The 20,744-nt window shown below is 42.0% G+C and overlaps 1 protein-coding gene across 12 annotated transcripts in view; it reads right to left on the bottom strand.

The window, feature by feature from the left end:
* Positions 1–20,744, bottom strand: part of Soxn (SRY-box transcription factor soxNeuro) — a 280,350-nt gene that overhangs the window by 253,201 nt on the left and 6,405 nt on the right. For all 12 annotated transcript variants that reach the window (XR_013256103.1, XR_013256102.1, XR_013256108.1 and 9 more), the window contains exon 3: positions 4,600–4,663. The gene's annotated coding sequence lies outside the window, so the exon portion shown is untranslated. The remainder of the gene's footprint in view (positions 1–4,599; positions 4,664–20,744) is intronic.

Below are 20,744 nucleotides of genomic sequence, written 5' to 3'. Positions count from 1 at the left end.
TACATAACGTACGACTCATCCGGTGCGAGATTACTGTAAAAATTTAAAATGCTCCTGATAACGACGAATTGGTATCGAACCGTGAAACGAATTCCGACCCATGATGAATCATATCGACATTTGAGATCGTGGACGTTTAAATGTTATTCCGACATCTGCTAACGTTGATCCTGATTAGCTGAATTTCTTATACACATACTGCTGCTTCGGCTTACACATACACTGATTTCCTCTAAAAATCGATATTTTTCATCGTAACTTTAGATAATAACTTGAATTTTCATATTAGGAGTCACGCACAATACACACATTTCCTATATTATAAGGATCAAATGTTCTAAAAATAGATTTTAAGCTATACATGATTGCCGATTGACCTCCACTTATACGCCGATGCAATAATCGTCGCTTAAACACACGACTGAAAAGCGAGTTGCGCGAATGAAGATGAGTCACCTATGACTCTCAACTACTATTCAATGAGCCGCCAGAGTTTGAGCCGACAAACGGACCGCCGTGTCACGCTGATTCTCTATCGGGACTCGAGCATCGAAGACGCTCTCAAAAGGGGTCCAGCCGGAAGAAAAATAAGAGGCCGCGGGTGAGAGCCACTGCCGCGAGCGAGGGTACCAGAGTTCCGCGGCTATAGCGATGATTACGTATGCGGGAATCATTGTCGAGTAACGCGCGATGCACATGCAAAAGCCAAAAATCGTCGAAATCAGTCGAGTTCAACATCAGCATTGTACCTGGGCTTTGTCTCTGCCTCATTGTTGTTGGTCGGTACTCCTCCCTCCCCCCTCTCTCTTTCTCACTCTCTCTCTCTCTCGCTGTCGATGTATAACCTATGCGTACGACTGCGATCCCAGGATAGTCTCCATAGCATCCACGCGACCAGGATCATTCGCTAGTAATACCTATTATTACGCAGACAGGGTCGGTTTAACCCTTTCGCCGCTAAAGACGCATACGCGTGCCATTGAAGAGAACAACGATAAAGAAGGGTAGAAGTTTGATATTTTTGACTATAAATACTACAAATTGATATTTTGAAAATTTATAAGAAAATATCAAAATAATAAAATAAAATAATTAGATTTATATATTATATTTAATTATCTGTTATAAAGCTTCTTCGTTTTTTTTTTAACGAAAAAAATTGTTTATAGCTTCTACTTTGCCGAACGCTGAATAATTCCTATGATGAGAATATCTACCTCCTTTGGGACACAATAACAAGTAAAGATTAAGTTGTGTCGTAAGTTATTCATCGATCCTGAGCGGTTTTCGCACGGTGCATCGCGTTTCTAATTCACTCGCATCGCGATCCGATCCTACGCAGCCAACGCGCGATCGAAATGAAGGAGAAGGGATCCACGCGGCGAATCCGTGTCTGCCTTTTTCCTCTGTGCATAATACAGGTGCAGGACAGATAGGACAAGATCTCCGCGATGATATTGGAACGAGAACGAGCGAGCGAGAGGGGTAACATCACCAGCAGAGCAAGGTGAATCCGGCAGAGGCGGGGAGGAGGGAGTTGAGAGCAGAGAGAACGAGAGAGGAAGAGAGAAAGAGAGAGAGAGAGACGGTAAAGAGGGGATAGGAGGAGAAGAGGGCATAGAGCAGCTGAATAGGAAGCGACACAATGGACCTGGGTGGCTGTGGAGGCGTGTTATCAAATGGGTTCCTCATTCACATACTGCGGCCTGAGCTACCTGTGTCTGTCTGTACCGGTGTCTGTCTGTTATACTTATTCATACCGCCCATTGTGTCCTCCACTGTTGAGTCGAGTTCAGTTCAGTTGAGAACGCGATGGAACGTGCCACAATGCACGAATATGGGCTGCGCCGCACCTCCTCCCCTCCCCCGCCTCTTTCTGCACCCTTCCGCACACCCCCTTGTCGCCGTATCTCTTTCTCTCTTTTTGCCATTTGCCACCCACGGTCCAACCCGCGCGCGCGTCGGATTCGCCGGGGCCGACTGAAAAGAAAATTGCGTCGGGAAATTGTATCCGTGAGAAAACCCGACCGATAATGCCGAGTTCTTGAAGCGTACACGTCGCGAGATTTCTCCGCCCTGGCGACGGCGACGGCGACGGCGACGATGACGGCGACAGAGTGGTCGTCGAATCCTACTACCGAATGTCTCGTTAGACGAGCGCGCGAGTTTCCGCGAGGGGTCGATCGATGGCCTAACGTGAATCTCGTCCGGAATTCGGGGATGCACGTGATATTTGCCGGCAATTTCAACGGGAAATTATCAACGCGATAGTTGTTAGAGGCGATAAAGCGAAGCTAAGATTGTGCGAACGAGACCTTGGGGAAGGGTCAATGTAATCCTTTCCATTATCCAAGAGTAATCTCATTTACCGATGCAGTTTATCACCCGAAGCGGGTTGCAATTAAAAAAAAAAATACTTGTTATAGTTGTTTCATACATTATATACCCTCAATAAAGTATGAGATAACAGTAAGACTTACTTACGAAATTAAAAAGTTCCGCAAAGAAACGACTCCAAACTGATTTTATTGCTTCTGATAACAGAATGGCTTAAAGGAGCAAAATCGCTAATTTCATTTTTAGACGAAGCTTTTGAGGGACAGCCCGTATAACGTGGCACGCTATCAACCTATGAAAGAGATGAAAGAGAAACCTGAATTATATACGGGCAGCATTCTCTGTCGCGAGGGTATTGCCGAAAAACGAAAAACCGGAAGAGAGAATCTCGAGAAAGAGAAAAGGACGTGCAGACTCGTACGTTTCTTGTCGTAACTGCGCGATGTGGAAAGAGAAAAGAGAGAACGTAATACGTATAAAGGTTGATTCACACTATACGGCACGGACCGTCACGTTCCGACAACGACACGTATACGTTCACGTACGTTAGACAAGGATGGAGACAATAGGAATCCTTGTCTAACGTATGTGTCGTTGTCGGAACGTGATGGTCCGTGCCGTATAGTGTAAATCAACCTTAACGCGTATAAGCGGCCATAGGGCCGCTGGATGAGCCGTCCGCGGACGCAACGGCATACAAAACTCGCTCAATACGTCATTCAGCCGAAGAATACGCCTCGTTCTCGCCATTTTGCTCCCAGAATGAGAGTTTCAAAGGGAATTAAGGATTCAAAGGCATCTTTTGCGCGGCGCGCATAAAACGTCCAGCCGCCGCCGCGGCTCCGCGTCGCTCTGTCTCTCTCGCGCTCTCTCCCCCTCTCTCTCCCTCTCTTTCTTTCTCTCTTCTCATCTAACTTCCGTCTTTCCCTTTTCTCCTTCTATAACTCCTCGTAAGCGTCGCCTTCGTTTCTACAACGTTCTCAAGAGGAGCCGTGAATCGGCGAAGTGCTGAATCGCACATCGAGTCGCACGTCGCACCAGCGAGATACCCATGGAAGGATGCTAAATCGTTGAACGAAGTACCTGGTCCATATTTCCTATATACATTTGCGACAAATGTCTAACAGATTTTCACTTCATGTTAAATACAGGCCTCACCCGAAGCAAACAAAGCTCAAAAGGAAATAATGATTTTTGAAACATATGGTTTTTTTTATCAAAAACAAAAAAGAAAGATGCGGGAAATGTTTAACATGTGTGCCTCCTACGTGTTTTTGAGCCTTCTCGATTATTCTCGATTATATTCTTATAATTTAATATTTTAATCATTTCTCTCATAAATAATATAATCATAGATTATTTAGTGGCGAATAAATAAAACGAACCGGTATCAATAGAATCCCCTATTCACGTCACCGTTCAAATAGCCGGTCAATTCCCAAGTAGCCCCAAATCTGTGCACACTTATTCGACGAAAAGAAAAAAAAAGAACGCGGTCGGATCGCCCTTCATATTTAACGCGGAGTTCGGTCAAAAAATATGCCCCCGCGTACATGCACCCTCGCGATTCCTGCTCCCTCCACGAGATGACCTTTTCCATTTACGGCGTTCGCGCGGAACAAATTCGGACGGCGATCACTATTTGCGCTATAAGATAACAAAAGGAGGGGTGGCAGTCGTCTCGCCTGTCTAGGATTGCACGATTAACATAAAAATGCGACGGCCGTAAAAGGCCACCGTATACATACATATATTATGAGTATTATGTATCGCGGGAGAGTTATAGCTCCTGATTGTTATTCATGTATGGTCGGTAGCCGCGTCCGGCATTCGTGCCAAGTCCCCGAGTCAATATAATGTCAACACAGTGCAAATATAGAGATGAAAGGTATAGGCACATCGCTCGTCATAATTATCATATCTTGCACACTGCAACAATATGAGATGCAATGTCAAATTATTTTATAATATTATCCTTATATTATCCTTATATTTTGTTTCTTAACGTGTTCTTTTAACAGATGCGACTTTGTATCGCGCGTGGCTGTATAGCACAATACTATTAAACTTTTCGCGATTATCTTTTTTATTTTATCTTATTTTATTTATATTATAATTGTATTCGGTCAGTTTTTTTCTACTAGAGTCCGCATCGCGAAAAATAATTTACACTTCTTCAGAGAAGATCGTGAAGAATAAGTTTCTTCTCTAACCGTAACCGTATATTAGATGTAACGCATGCAGATTTAAATGTTTACTTACCAACGCAGAATTAGAAGAATGAAAGTGTCACTTATTTGGTCGCATCGATGCAAAAGCCAAGGACCTGAAACAGAAATCAATCTTATATATATAATAAGAGCAAAAATTAAATTTCATAAGAAATAATAAATGTAAATGCTCAATATAAATATTATAAATGATATACTGTCCTATCCGCGGCACAAATAACGTAAACAACGTAATATCAGTCAATTCGAATTGCAACTTATTTCAATTCTCAATTTTCGCGCGATGTTATTTGATACAGCTTGCACATTAGTTCGTAGAGAAACGGCTCCAGAAAAGTAAAGAAAATCGAGTCGTTCCCTGTTCACCCTTCCCCATCGCGACATCGGTATTCTTTTCGTCAGCTACACATCTACGTTATATTCTTCTTTTTATATCCTCCTCTCTTGTGTGCGCGCGAAAACGCGCGACGCGATCGTGCATACACCCCCACAGTTTGAGCATTGCCGAGGCCTTATCGGCAGTTATCGGGCCGTGATGTCACACAATGGGGCAGACAATGCGCGGGACAATACACCCCCTGCTTCTAGAGACTATCCGGCCTTCCTCACCCGGGGCACCCACCCACCCACCCACCCATCCACCGTCGACTTCTCTCCTCTTTTGGAATCAGCACATCCCGCCAACTTAATAAACATAATAGCTGACTATGCCGCCCCGCGGTCACAATGAAAGCTCCGTGCAAAGAGATACCGAAGATACGAGGCACCGGTATTGTATGCCCCGCTCTCTCCCTCTCTCTCTCTCTCTCTCCCTCTCTCTCTCTCCCTCTCTCCCTCTCTCTCTCTCTCTCTCTCTCTCTCTCTCTCTCTCTCTCTCTGTCCTGACTACCCCGAACGGATTATACATCGACAGACGTGCCATCGTGGATTCTCGCGAAAGACCTATCTGCAAGAGAGGGAAAAAAGAAAAACTTGTTCGGATGATATAAAAGACGAAGAAATTCACTTTTAGTCATTATCAGGTCTAAAGTCAAGGAGTGAGCTAATGCAAAATTTATCAATAATACATTTCAATAATTTTCATTTATTTTTTGTATTATCAGTAGAATGTACTTATTTCATAAACACTGTGAAATTGTCACGAGATAAGTCTTATTTTAAGATTAATTCATTTCAATATTAATTCTTAAATTAAATGAGTTAATAAACAATTAATTTTTAGACAAGGCAAGACTTGGAATGAGAACAAAAAGAAAAGTTTTGAATTGCGCGATGGATTTTCTTTCGATACGATTATTTCAGAGGGTGGATTGCCGCACACATCATCGGATCGACTCCACGCCCTCGTGTATATACTCCCACTCTACTCGACCTACCGCGGGTTGCTCGAGCCACCCTTTGCGGCTGAACAATATGTTTGCCCTCCCCGCCGCCGTGTAATTACTCGAAACCACGTGCCGCTACGGAGAGGGAGAGACGGAAAGAGACAGAGAACGCGTGAGAGGTGAGAGCTGATGCACGAGCCATTGAAAAACGCAGTCGAGCGCCTATTATCCCGAGAACTTTTCACTTTAAGCGCATCCGATGCCACGCACGACGACGCGTGTGATCGAGCCCGAAATAAGTCGCAATCGCCACGATCTTCTCCATATATACTAAAGTCCAAAGCATGTCAAATTTTAAAATAAAATAATAAAAATTCGAATATGTTAAGAATATATTATTACTGCTAATCTCGCTAACTTTTTGGATACGTTACAAATATTGAATTAATTCATAATAATAACTTAAGTTACGCTATACTACCGAATCACTTCTTTTGAGAAACCAGTATTACCCATGGTATATCTATAATTATTTTATCTGTTGCAAGTAGAGTGTATAGTATCTATTTATACTGTTTTTTTAATATAAAAATTTAGTTTGTTAAATAAGACGTAACTTATATTTATGAATTGACCCAATAAATAATCTCGAAAATGTCAATAATATAATAATTATATTATTAATAATATATTTTCATATTATAAAAATTATTTCGTTATATGTTTAGCTAAATGAACGTATAATCTAAAATATGCTTTATAATTGCTAGTTGACATCGACAGGTAGATTTTCGTGTAACATCTTGCGCCTGGTATCCAGCACCGCGACACCGATCGTATCTCCGAAACAGCATCGGAGAAACGTTAATTAAGCGAGCAGATGCGCCGAGGAAATAGTAAATCATACAACCCCGCGCAAATAGAGACCGTTCGGCACATCGAGCGTCGTATCGTCGTCGGGTTATCGGGATAATGATAAATCGTTCGTTCAAACGGACCCTTTCCAAGCCGCATTATAACTCGCTAAAGGGGTGCGGAATATATACCCTTGCTACTGGCACAAAGTGAACTCAAATAACGCGCTGTTTAAAGGGCTAAAAATTCTTAGCAATTTAGATGCGGGCGGAGAGATTGCGACCGACTGTTACAAAATCAAACGGATCTTTTTTCAGTGAATACACAACACACATCTCGAAGGGAATACTATAATCGTATAGTAAACTCAAACTTGTTAATACAAAATTATTGCAATTTAACGAGAGTTAAAACTCCTCTGCGTTTTTTAATTTTACTTTAAATATTCTTCCAGCTTATATTAATACATATATATTTTTTTTAATGCAAAAAAGCTTAAAGTCGGGCTCTTTCGTTTATCAACACCATGCCACCAGCTTAAAGCCAAAATCGCGAAATTAATGTCAGCGGCGTATTAACGAGTAATTAACCACATCGGTCGATTCGATAGATAATCCGGAAGACGGCAGTAAAACAAGGTAACTTCGTGGGATTGGCGCCAGCGACGGTGGCGGCGGCGGATGACGGTGGTAGCGCGGTTGTGTATAGCAGCGGTAGCGGTGCGGTAGTCGTTGGCGGAGGTGGTGGTTATAGTGACAGTGGTGGTGGCGTCGGAACCGCCCCGGCTTTGCAAGCCCGGCGAATGGAGTGACAATGCTGCCACGAGATTCACAGTTCTCTACCACCCCTTTTGTCTTTCCCCTCTTTACCCTCGGTCTCTCGCACGCGCTCTCGCCCCCTTTCGTACCATTTGCAACTTTCCGGCCACCCTTCGTCTTTCCCCTGCCTACCCTTCTCTCTCGCTCTCTTTCCACACCTTCCTTTCCACGCCGCGAGTCTCTTTATCTCGTCCACGCGCCCGCAGTTGCATTCCGGCGGCTGCATACTTCGAGGCAAATCCTCGCGAAGCGATTATCATCGTCAAACGTGCGGATCGAAACATTGTAGACGAAACTCGTACGAGATCATCACGAAAAGAGAGATAGAGTATACATGTTTATACTCAATTATCCTTTTAAAAACGCAGATGCCGAATTTCTCAGTCCTGTCACCTCACCGCACAAAAATTTTAAACAGCATCACTACATCTCAGCAAAATATATTAAATAACAACACTTATTTCCCCATCGATGATTATAGAAATTCTTAAATATTTTTCAAACGCTTAAACGTGTTACATTCTTTTTTAAATTAGAAATGAGTAATTTGTTACGATGTAAAATATCGCATAAGATGTCAAAATTTATCATTCGCATTTATAGAGCGTCAAAAAATAATCGCGAGTAAATTGCCAAATTTTATCGAAAGCGACACTCACTTTAACGGAATTTCGATTTAAGGCTTAGTTACGCCCGGATATATTCAATGCCATAACGAGTCCCCGTGAGACGGTAGGAGTAGGAAACACGTACACGTGCTGCAAAAGCGAGGGAGGGGGGTGGACGGGAAGTTCGCGTGCCGGTCGAGTGCGGAGACACGCGATCGAGTGAGACGCCGGATTGCGGAAAGAGAGGGTGGTGGGACACGCGCGTGAACCAAAGCATATCGAAAGAATCCACCGCGCTCTCCTATTTCACAAGAACGACGTCCGATGCGCGTCCGCCGTCGCATCCCCGCCGCCCACATCAACCCTTCCCCCTTCCATCTTCCCGCTCTCATCGGCGACGTTCCCGCCGCGTGGCATCCACCATCCCTTCGCACCCCCTATATCTCGCGCTCTCTCCCCGTATCAGATCGAGTCCCTCTATTTCGCGTCCTCTATTATTTCTTTTATCAATCTGCGCGCTTTCAGGACGCTTTGAGGCCCGCTGAAAGCTGCGCGATAAATCATGAAATGTAAGAACTCACACGTATGTGCCGGGCGCGCACATAAACGCGGAAACGTACATACGTACGCGTCTGTAGCGAGTGCATCTACGTGGAGCGCGCGTTTCTGTGTGTACGTGTGTGTGTGTGTGTGTGTGTGTATGTGTGCGCGCGTATACACGCGACGGAACGAACGAATGAACTGCGTTTTCGTGTAAACTGCTCCTTCGTATACACCGCGTACACATACGTGTACACACATACGAGTGCGCTCGCGCGTTCATATTCGCGTCTATCTGTACAGAGATGCGCGTAATACGTGTGTATGTGTACGTATATAACCGACGGTTCAATAGGCGGCATTGCCAGGGCGAACGCTATCCATACAGCCCGCCAGATGAGGTCTTCTAGCTTCCGTCGAGTCCGCGTGAAAGGATGCCCCAATAATATTCCATTCACCGAATCACCCACTCCCCTCTCCAACCCCGTTCTCCCGTCGCACACCCCCGCCGCCGCCGATATATATACTCGTCATCCGTAGTCCGGCCCGACTCGTGCTCAACGTCACCCGCCATTGATTTTTCATTTCTGGGCTTTTCAATAGTTTGTTACGAGCTTTCCTACGATGACGCGCCCCATCCCCGTAATAACCTCCCTCGTTTTCTCCTTCGGCTTTCCTACGCCGCGAAGAAACCTTAGCTGACGCTGGGACACGTCGCTCCATTAAAGGATGCGTCCATAGATCGCACGACCGATTCGTGCGGTACACGTTCCCGAAAAATTTCCTTTTTAAAAAGAATATTTTTAAACGACTATGTATAAATCGCGAAAGCAAGATATGGTAACGGTATTGATGATGATCTGGATATTGAGACCGTTCATTTAAAATCGTAAATTCGCGTGTGCAGTGTCTATTCTATATAATATCGAAGATTCGACTGACTCGTACCGACTCCTGCTATACCAACGAATTAACAATTGCCAAACATGACGTGGACTGGCGCCAACTATAAAAGTCCGTCGGCACGAATTTCGCCGCCGCGAAACGGAGCGAAAATAACCTATAACTTTAATCAGGGATGAATAAAGGCAACCCTTTTAGGTACGGCGCTGCGTCAAGGCGAAGAATGGAGATGAGGATGTAGCCGAGTATCGGCATTGTTTCCAAACAAAGCACGCTTTTCATACCACCCTCTCCTCTTTTCTCTCTCTCTCTCTCTCTCTCTCTCTCTCTCTCTCTCTCTCTCTCTCTCTCTCTCTCTCTCTCGCTCTCTCTGCAACCCCCGTACCTGCACCTCGGCCCCCGTTCCGGGTCCCCCACCCATAGATTCCGCCCGCAACTCTCCGCGGTTCAGTCATTTGACACGCAAAGAAGTCTGGCAAGTTGGCATTGTGGCGACCGCGCCACGCCATCCACGATCCATTGTTACCGCGCCACTACCAAAACCGCGAGACCGTCCGCCCCAAACCCTCGCAGCTCGTCGGCTAAAAGTCAAACCTCTTTCATCACCCTCGTCAAATCGCGAATAATAACGAGTCGATCGCCCGCACACCGTCTTTAAATATCTTAGTCATTTGGGCGGATGTATGCGGGAATCGAACAAGTGCAATAGATATAGCACCGTACGTTTGACGATCCGTTCACGTTCCCTATCGACCTAAATTACTAAAGAAGAAGTTTATCAAATTTCCTAATTTTTAAAGAAAGAAAAACTCTGAATTTTCTAACAAAGAAATATGCTAAAACGACACCGATATATAGTATTGTGAATGCTATCAAAATGATTTGGTGGATATAATGATCTCTGCACAAATCCTCTGCGAATTATCTGTGCTGTAATTAGAGCGAATATAACACGTAATGCATGCAAATAAAACAGTACGCATAACTGACATAATATACGCATTATGCATAGTGACACGATTAAATTAACTTCGCAGCATAACTGATTAATTGACTATAAAGAGGTAAAGAGAAATCGTTCGAGCGCGCACTCACCCCTCTATGACGACTATGGTTATGAAGTCCCCCATAAAGTTCCCAGGCATTTGCCACTGGTGTTCATCATTGGCTCCGCGAAACGAACTTCTTATATATTATGCAACTGTATGCGCACTCTCTTTGCTTTTTATCGCATGTAGAATGATGGAACGATATAACGCTTTGTCATCGTGATCAATACGTGTATATATATATATGATATACCACAGAAATACATAGAAGAAACTTGTCTATATACATTTCTTTGCTACTTGAAAATCGTTGATATAATAATCTAACTATGTGATGATTATTGCCCTAATTATTTTACGATATTTCTTGAAATCTTAATTATTCAAATAATAAATAAAATATTTTTTCAATTAACAAATTTTTTGATGGGCTAATCAATTTGTTTGTAAAACATTTCTGCAACTTAAAGATCATTGATATAATAATCTATGTGATGATTACTGCCCTAATTACCCTTATGTCAATACCCGGAATGTGCGACGTTGTTCAATATCCGGGTACCCGGGTACCCACCTGTGCATATATGGGTAAAATTTTCAATGTTTGCATGAAAATTTCTTTATAACCGCCCGGATCATCGTCGCTATTTGAACTTTTTACTATCGAAATATGCAATGAACTTTTTGTTTCAATACCCGAAAGTAAAAAAATTATTGTCTTAAAGTTTACCTACTTGATTCTAATACCCAGGAGGGTACCCGGGTACCCACTTTTAAGAATATGAGTTTTATTATAGTTATTGACTAAATTAATTTATAAATAATTGTTTTGTATTAATTTACCATTCCTATAACCATATTAATTATTTATAAATGAATCTAGTAATTTATTTAGTAATAAATGTTTTAATGTGCTAATCACTCTGCTTGCAAATTACTTAAGATATGAATTATGAACAGATTTCTATCTTACTATGCATTTTTTACATTCCGTCAAGAAATAAAATAATAATACAGTTAAATAGCGAGTAAATTAATATCTTCCTGCCACTTGCACGACTTATAAGGATGATTGCATTACCGCTCTTGTACCATATCGCGCGATATGCAGTTCCTGCAATGTACTCCTGATTTGCAGCATAGCATCGTCATCATTCAGGTTCGTTTTCACGTACGCAGCAGCGTCCCTTGTCGCGCGGGATACACACGAATTCAAGCACGATTCACGTGCGAATACAACGACTTCCTCTCTCTACCCAATAGAAACGACGATTATGTCGTGTGTGCGTGCGAGTAGCATATAATGCAATAACGCGAATCAGTCCTCGGGAGATGCTCGCGAAAGCATTATCCGTAATGTTATAATGCCATGCAGAGCATGCGTGCACGTGTCACACGTGCGAACATTAATAAAGGACCGACGTCCGATATATCGACATCCGATGGATTCCTCAAGCGAACGAATTATCGGCAGTCCTATTATACGAGTTCTAATAATTTAATTCGTATTTCATTTTTGCTTCAATAACATGTTATAACAAATGTACGAGATATCAATACTCTTCTCTAATGAACCAATCACGCATAAAAATACAAAGACAATCCATCGTAAAAATGATGTAAACACACAGATATATACTCCCTCTGTTTCTTTCTAAACTCAGAGAAATAAATTAAAAGTTAATACAATAGCAGATTCATATTGGATCGCAAAAATAGATTTGAGAAATTTTATTCGCTTCGCATCCACGTGAAGAAACGAACGCGATTTTTGCCGAGAGTCGCCGGGCATCGAGCTATCACGAGACAAATAATCGTCTGTCGACAAAGGAACCTGTTAAAAGTTGCTAACTCCCGTGACAGAATAGGGCGCCGCGTGTTGAAAGGATATAATAGACATGTACGCACGCGTGGAGGGTAACGGAAGCTGCACCGTCCTCGTCCACGTGAAGGGGGACTCGGGAGATGCGTACAGAGTAGGGAGAAGGATCATCGACGACCGGGATTTCAGGAGGAACGAGGACGACGCGAGACCATACGAATATGTTATACGCTCAAGCTCGTTCGCTCGTAACCGCGCAGCAGAATAGACGAATTGTTCGGCAGCGGGGCTTTTGTCTATTTTACGGAGTTCCAAGGGCTTCCATTGAGGGACGGGAGGACCGGGGGAGAGAGGAACGAAGGAGAGGAAGAGCCGAAAGCTCGGAAATATATTCTCGACTGAACGTTGTACGGATTCGCGCACCGGGCGTTCCTAATTATTGTTTTCCAGACATCCGTCCTCCGCCTGGTTGCTGCGGTGACTGAAATTCCAGTTGTAAAAGTTTCCCTGTCGCTCACTCGCGGAACAAGTGCGAGCGAGCGCAGCGAGTTGTCGCGTCGCGAAAGGGATTCTGAATTCTTATGCTTTTTTTTCTCGTGTGCTCTTCTCGTATAATTCTTGGCGCGTTTCTCTGGACGTTGTACGAAATAAAAAAGACCTCGCGTAATCAGGCAACATATGTAAACCGATGTGAGTACCACGAATGTAGACAAGAAAAAATTAATTCGCGATACTCGAATAATAGCCATTAGTTACGTGTAATTTTCTATCTTTCATTCATTGCATTGTATCGTAAAATAAAATAGAAAAACAATATATATTATATTGTTTATTAACTAATATTTAAAAATTGAAAATTACACCAGCAATTATTGTATTTCAAGCACTTTTTAACATGTAATCTCAAAATAATTATATACCTATTTAATAAATATGTAATTATTTTAAGACTAAAATAATATATGTTAAAATAATATATTTAACAAGTATAACTGAGAAATAATTTCCAAAACAGACAGTAAATTATTGTGCTTGATTATATCCATAAAATAATCTCTTGCGCGACACATTAAGATATCAATTCTCTCTTTTTGACATCGTCGATAAGAGGTCGGAAAGTGACAGTAGAAAACGGGAATGCTAAGCAGATCGAGAGAACAGCGTGGCGCAAAGACTGAGGATAAGAAGGAAAACGGGGTGGGGATAGGGGTTGATGGTGAGGTAGTCGTATCGGTTAAGTGGGGGAAATTGCAAAACAATGAGACGTCGAGGTAGGGGTAACAATGTGAGGGACAATAGGCCTGATAATGTGCCGGAGAATGGACGCCTAGACAAAAGAGTCGAATAAGGGCGCGCTCACCTACCCGATCCAGCATCCACGTTACATCGCCGTCTCGTTTCGCACCGTACGCACTATGCGCGCACAAGGCAAAGCCGCAAAAAAGACGCGTGCATATTTTTCAGTCGATTCAGTTGATTTTCAGCCGGGAGCACGGAAAATTTAGATAAATCTCCCAGCATGAGTAATAGCGAATATCTATTGAGTAAGCGGCACTCTCGTTTGCATAAAAAGTTTTCACGCACATATACACATCTTATGTAACTGCAATTATGTCAAAATATTGTTTTAGATAGAAAAACAATCCTCTATCCGCCTGCACTTTCAATTATTTATAATTATTTAAAATGGTTGATATCCTTGATAAACTTTATTTATTAAAACTCTCTATTGCAAATTTAAAGAACATTATTTCCTTCCTTTAAAAAATTCTCTTGAATAAAACATACTTTTTATACAAAATATTAAGAAAACTGAAAAACACTTTTATATTCCGTATAATACATGTATTCTTACGAAAATGTATACTAATAAAAAAAAAGATGAAACAGAAGTGCGAAGAAAGTAAATGGGAGAGAGATAAATGTCCATTAAATATCTTACACCATAAACGTTCATACAAGAAACTACAGCAGAGGGAAGCAGGAATAACGTATGAAGCACATCCGTGTGCCGGAGGCTAATACCTGAATGTAACCTCGCGTTCTGGCGGGATTGCGAATCAAGGGGTTGAATGTATAAGAGCTCGAAGCCAATCCGCTGGCTATACAGCTACGTGTTCGACTTTGAGTTACAGTGCGAATCTGATAATATACGTGTCTAATCGGATAAAAATGCGATTAAAATTCTTTAAAAAATTTTCGCACGATTCTATAAATTCAGCAAATTAAGCAAAAAAATGTCACGTTATGAAAAATTACTTTTAACAATATAATTTGTGGATAGTTTAATATACGCAAGTATGTACAAAGCTTGCTCCGATTTAATTCTAATATTAGCTATTCAGAAAAAGGCGAATAATGTGGACCCTTCTAAAGTTCATTTTGTTCTCCTTTCATGAACTTTCTTCCGAAATTACTTGGATCCTCACCGCGTTCAACAATTGAGCGCCGAACACATTGATGCACCGCGTGAACGGCAGAGAGCGAGGAAAAATGCGGGCGAGAAAGCTATGAGGAGAATTAAAGTTTTCACATGTTAACGACTCTGCTGTGGAAAATGTGTCTTGAGAGCACGCGTATCTTCGAGAGTGAGAAACGAGCGCAAAAAGTCGCAAGAAAAAGAGAAACGATGGAGATTCGCAAGCAAGGACGTGGAGAAAAAGAGGGAAAGAGCGTGGTGTCGAGAACAGAAGTGGTCGTGCAGGACGAGAATGTCACAAACGGTCCATAAAAATTCGCGACTGCGGAATGCAAAACCATCTCGCTGTCTCGCTGCCGCGCACGCGTGCAACGAGCAGACGTCGTCATCGTCTTCTGGTACACGCGACTGTTATTTTAAGCTTCTCGCGACTCTTTTATACCACTTGTGTCTTACATGCAAGACTCTGTCATTGCGACGGGGTGCATTCATTACGATGAATGCCGTGCAAGGTCTTCACAATAGCCTTTTTACTTGCAACAGATATTGTGCTATATACCGCGGAGTATAGTCGGTCCCCGAGCCTGTCTTAGTTTTTGGTCTTAGCGAAATCGCCGAAGACGAACAAGTCTCTCTCATATAGTTACGTTGCGTGCAATGAATATTAATTTCTATTTAGAAAACGTATAAATATTTTGTATTGGAGCATTCAGGTATTTTTATGTTCAAAAAACAAAAAACTTAAAAACAAACGAAATTTTGCGAACATAATTTAGTAGAATAGAGAATTTAATAATATCAATTATATATAGTAAAGAGCGTTTAGGAATGGAAAACTATATATAACGCCTTTTCTTTTTCTTTTTGCCTCTTTAAACTTCTTTGCTTAATGTAAATTGCCAAACGCGAACAAGTGTCTTTATTGTTAAAATGTTAATTAATAAATAAAATGTATTCTTCAGAACTTTCACCTATATAAATATAGATTTATATAAATTGACATTCATTTATATAAATTGACCGAAACGGTATTTTCTAAATAACTTTATGAAGTATGAAAGTTAATTGAGAAGAGATTCTTCTACAGCAACCGATTCCTACGAACAGGGTGGAACAACTCTTGCGCAGCTTAAGCAAAGTCGTCCTACGAAGGTCGCCACATCACAGATTCGCCTTCCACCCCCATCCGCTACCCCTCCAGGTTCTTCACCGCCGGTGCCCTGTGCGCCTCGTCGTGGAAGTGCAGGGGATGAAAGGAGAACAAGAGAAGTACAGACAATAGATTCGGTTCGCGGCTGTGTTGGTGGTGCCTGCATTGTCGCCCGGCATTGTTGCGGCCCGGTTATTGTGTCGCTGTTTTGTGACCGATCGCAAGGTGGCGTGTCTCGTGTGCGCGAAACCCCGTCCACGATCGTTAGGCACGTTCGCGATTATTCGGAAGAACGATCGTTCGATGATAAAACCGGCTTCGAAAGGCGCTCTTTCCCCCTGCCGCCCGCCCTTCCGCCGTACGCGCGAACTAGGAAGGGAAGGAAAGTGCTGATCGCGAGGTTAGCGATCGAAACTTACATGACATTGACTTTACCCGGATTGGCGAGACCACGAGTAAAAGTTAAAGTCAATCACTGGTGGTGTCTATCTCTAAGTCTATAAAGTTTCGTTATTTCTTCAATCCTCCCTACTACTTCGATATTTTCTCGAAGACAGATATCTCAAACGTCGAGTTCACGAAACTACGGAATTAAAATTTCGGAGTATGCATCCTAATGGTCGTGATTCCTCCATGAATCAGTGTCGGGTCCGACACTACTTCTTTCTTCTATTTGTCTACAGAACTCGCGATAAAAACGCACGTGCCCCAGCTCACCCGGCATGACACCACAAAACTTTATTCACAAGTAGGAAAAACATATGAAGAAGGAGGAAGACGGGCGGTGGAACTGAAAGAGCGAGAACGAGAAAGAAATAGAGAGAGAGAAGGAGAGAGGATTCTCTACTCATCCTCCCGTATAGGTCTCATTGTGTTGGACGATTGTCTTAGAATAATGGCGGAGACTCACAATAGTGACTACAATGCTTGCTCGTTTAACAATGCGGTGACGTCACGCGGCGGCGTGTACGTGAATGTACCGGCACGGGCGCCCCGGCATCGTGTGCGTCGGTCTCTTTAGACTTCGTCTTTCTTCCTCTCTCTCTCTCTCTCTCTCTCTTTCTTCGCGATGCCCAGCCGCCACCTTTCTCCCGCTGCCACCGCCAACCTCGTGCCTTCTCTTTTCCGCGATTCTTTATACTTGGTTATTCATGGCGGGGACCACCCTCGTCCACCCACGGGTCAGCGGCAGCGGCGGCGGCGGCAGCGGCGGCGGCGGCGACGGCGCCAATAATGCCAGGGGAAGTCATTGACGGTAGCATGTAAAAAACCCGACAAGTCACCCACTTTGTGGCGGCGAGTTATCACGATGGTCAAAGCAAGTAGCGCGAAACGTAAAATATGCAACAGATTCTATTATCAGATCGCGAACCAGAAAAAGAATCATTTTTCATTTTTCAAAAACCGTCCCGAATTCATCCTTAATCTACAGTCAATGCGACAGCTAATGACACATTTCCTTTGTTTTCAACAAACATTTACGGATTAAAATAATTACGTATTAATATCATACAATATACTGTATTAATATTAATTCTATAAGCTATTATAGTTAGAATAATACCTACTCAATAGTCAATAGTAAATGCTGCAATATACTGTAAATTTTTCTCAAATTACCCAAATATTTTAATCGTATCAATTTAGCCTTTTGATAAAAATTAAAAGATGTCAAAAGAATAATCAATACCGAAGTATTGTTTCTCATTTACATCGATCAATTTTGACTTTTATTACTGCGGTGGTCGCACGAACCCTTCGCTCTAATCCTTCGCATCCTCCCCCCGCGGTAAATTCAGTCGAATCATCCCTTGGGATGAGTCAAAAATGCAGTCCCACGTTTTTACGCTACGCTATAGAGCCTTACTCAGCAGAGCTATTAAACGAGATGATAGGCACGATTGTATTGGCAATTTTGTGTACCAGTTAAAAAAGACGGAATGGCTCTACCCTTATGTACACGAATCACAATCTGCATCTGTTGAGTAAAATACAAATAATTTCAGAAATAAATTTAATGTAAATATATATGAAAATAACAAAACTTTAAGGAAAATATAATTGGAAACCAACACAAATCTGGTCCAATTCAACGAAGACCAAATTGTCGCCGACGTCGAATTGATCAAAATAACATTTTTAATCTAGCGTTTGATAGATATAAAGTGATTGGTGACGCGAAGAGACGACTTTGCGTCGAAGCGAGAGGTAAAGACGATAGGTTGCAAAGATTTCGCAAAAGGCGCGTGGGCGGCGGATGATGAAGAAAGAAAGAGATAAAGGGAACCCAGAAAGACAGGGGTACATTGTGCCCAGCCGCTTGATACTTTATTCCATATAAAAGGAAAGACGGAACAATGACGGGAACGCGGAAGAATGGAATGAAATGAGACCGAGAGAGACTGATAGAAAGGAAGAAGGCAGAGGCGCGCTCGCGCCAGTGTGAAGACTCATCACTCTGTAAACAATGCGCAAAGCGAGAGTGACTCAAAGAGCGGCGAGATCGTCAGAACTCCTCCTCAAATGAGACAAGAGAGGAGAGGGAGAGAGAGAGAGAGAGAGAGAGAGAGAGAGAGAGAGAGAGAGAGAGAGAGAGAGAAGTCGACTTCTGTCGTCCTTCGGGTATTTCCACGCGCGTGCCCCGTTTTATACTAACATAAATGTAATTTAAGAAACTTTGTTTAATCGGTAAAAACTTATTTCTTTTATTGTTAGATATATTTCCTTCATACGCGCGCGCGTGCGCGCATTAAGTACGCACGTCATAAAATTCAAGTTTCCAATCTTGACATGACCACGTTTGAACAACCGGTATCATTTTGATTGACTAGCTAACTTGAATTGAATCAGTTGAGCCTTCACGTTTCAAGTTCAGGTAAAAATTTCATTGGAATCTGAGACATTGTCAACTTAACATGCATAGCCGGAGTAAATTTTGAAATTATTTAAAATCCTATTTAAAAGTATCGACCAGTGATTAAATTTTAAACAAAAAAGGTAATATCTACCAAAAACTGAAGAATAGCCGAATGTTGTTTATGGAGATTTCCTATTACGAAAGAAATGGACGAAACAATTCCGTTTAGGAAGAAAGTCTAAGATAAAAAGAGACCACGATAAAAAAGGTCTATGGAAGAGTCAATCACGAAATAAGAAATAAAGATAATTAAAAAAATATTTTTACACGAGAAATTGCTTCCTTAAAATATAAAAAATACAAAAAAATATAAACACAAAAAAAGATAAAAAAAGAGATTCATGAAAAAAACTTGCCAGTCCTCTAAAGGTTAAGAGATATAAACACAAAGAAAATAAAAGAGATTATTTTAAAAATTTTAAAATAATCTCTTTTTTTATCTTCTTTGTGTTTGTATCTCTTAACCTTTGGAGGACTGGTAAGTATTTTTCATAAATTTTTATGATTTTTATTTATAACTTCCATATATAGGTATGTTAGTGTTATACTACAAAAAATAAACGACCCCCGTGGAGCCTAAAAATAGGCTTTCCGTCCTCTACAGGTTAAACTATACAGCCTTACATTTTCAAAATTTTATCATATCAAGAGAAAAAAAATTTCTGTGCGCGCACGATTTTTAACAGATACAAATGCACCACTGCTAAAAACGTTTAACATCATAAACAATAGAACAAAGCTATAAATTAGCCCATCGAGATGATAAAGCTAATCCGTTTTCTTTAATTGTCATCCCATACTTACGAAACTATTCCGTAAAGACTAAAGAAATAAAAGGCAAGATTACTAGCAGAATAATGCTCCGGAACCTGCTTTACATAACACGTTATCCACCATAACAATGGACCGCCGACAGCCGTGACTACCTTCAGAAAGAATCGTTTAATGCCGAAAAAATTGTCTGAGACAGGGGAAAGAGGAGCGAAAATTAATTTCACCCTGAGGCAGGATGAGAAACGTGCCGCGGCATCACTTTTTATTGAATATCTAGTATATTCATCCGAGAAAAAAAACTGATTCTTTTCTTCCACTTTTCTAGAAAATTCGTAACAATATTGAAACATTTTTGAAATATATCCTCGATGGCTATAATTAAATGCAAATTTGCTTCTTTAATCCTATTGAACATGTGACGAGAAAGGAAAACTAAGTGGCAAGATCGCAACCGGTTATTGTAGTTGAATTGTGTAACCGATTGGAGTGTATAAAATTGCGGGTTGTCATGGCACGAATACATCGCCATTAGAGCGAGATAAAATGTTACAACTAGGGGTAAGCTCTGTAGAACTTAGAATTGCACAGAGAGAAAGAGCGAGCGAGCAAGAGAGAGAGAAAGAAAGAAAGAAAGAGAGGAGGCGGAGGGAGAGAGAGAGGGAGGGTGAGAAGAAACGGGAGGCTGGGCGAGGGTTGAAAATATTTAGACATCCGCGAAGGGATGAATAAGACTAAATTGTATCCACAATGCTGTCTCAGAAGCAGAGGCGCTCTGAATAGCCTTAATAAACTCGCTGAATCCTCGGAAATATTTCCAAGCTCTGGAGAAGTACCGAATGCGGCGAAAACTCTTCCCTTGACTTCACGTTCTTCCCGCTTTAGCACAACGTTCGTCCTCACCTCCCCTCGCCCGTCACCCTCTTTATCGTCTACATACTGAGGTAATGCGAACGCCTCGGAAAGCCTTTGAAAATTTTCTCAAGACGCCCCGCGGCG

This window comes from Temnothorax americanus, unplaced genomic scaffold (genome assembly GCF_048541705.1).
Source record: "Temnothorax americanus isolate GAGA-0224 unplaced genomic scaffold, ASM4854170v1 Scaffold14, whole genome shotgun sequence".
NCBI classification, from domain to species: domain Eukaryota; kingdom Metazoa; phylum Arthropoda; class Insecta; order Hymenoptera; family Formicidae; genus Temnothorax; species Temnothorax americanus.
Note: the sequence above shows the minus strand (reverse complement) of the source record. Positions and strands in the feature narration are given on the sequence as shown.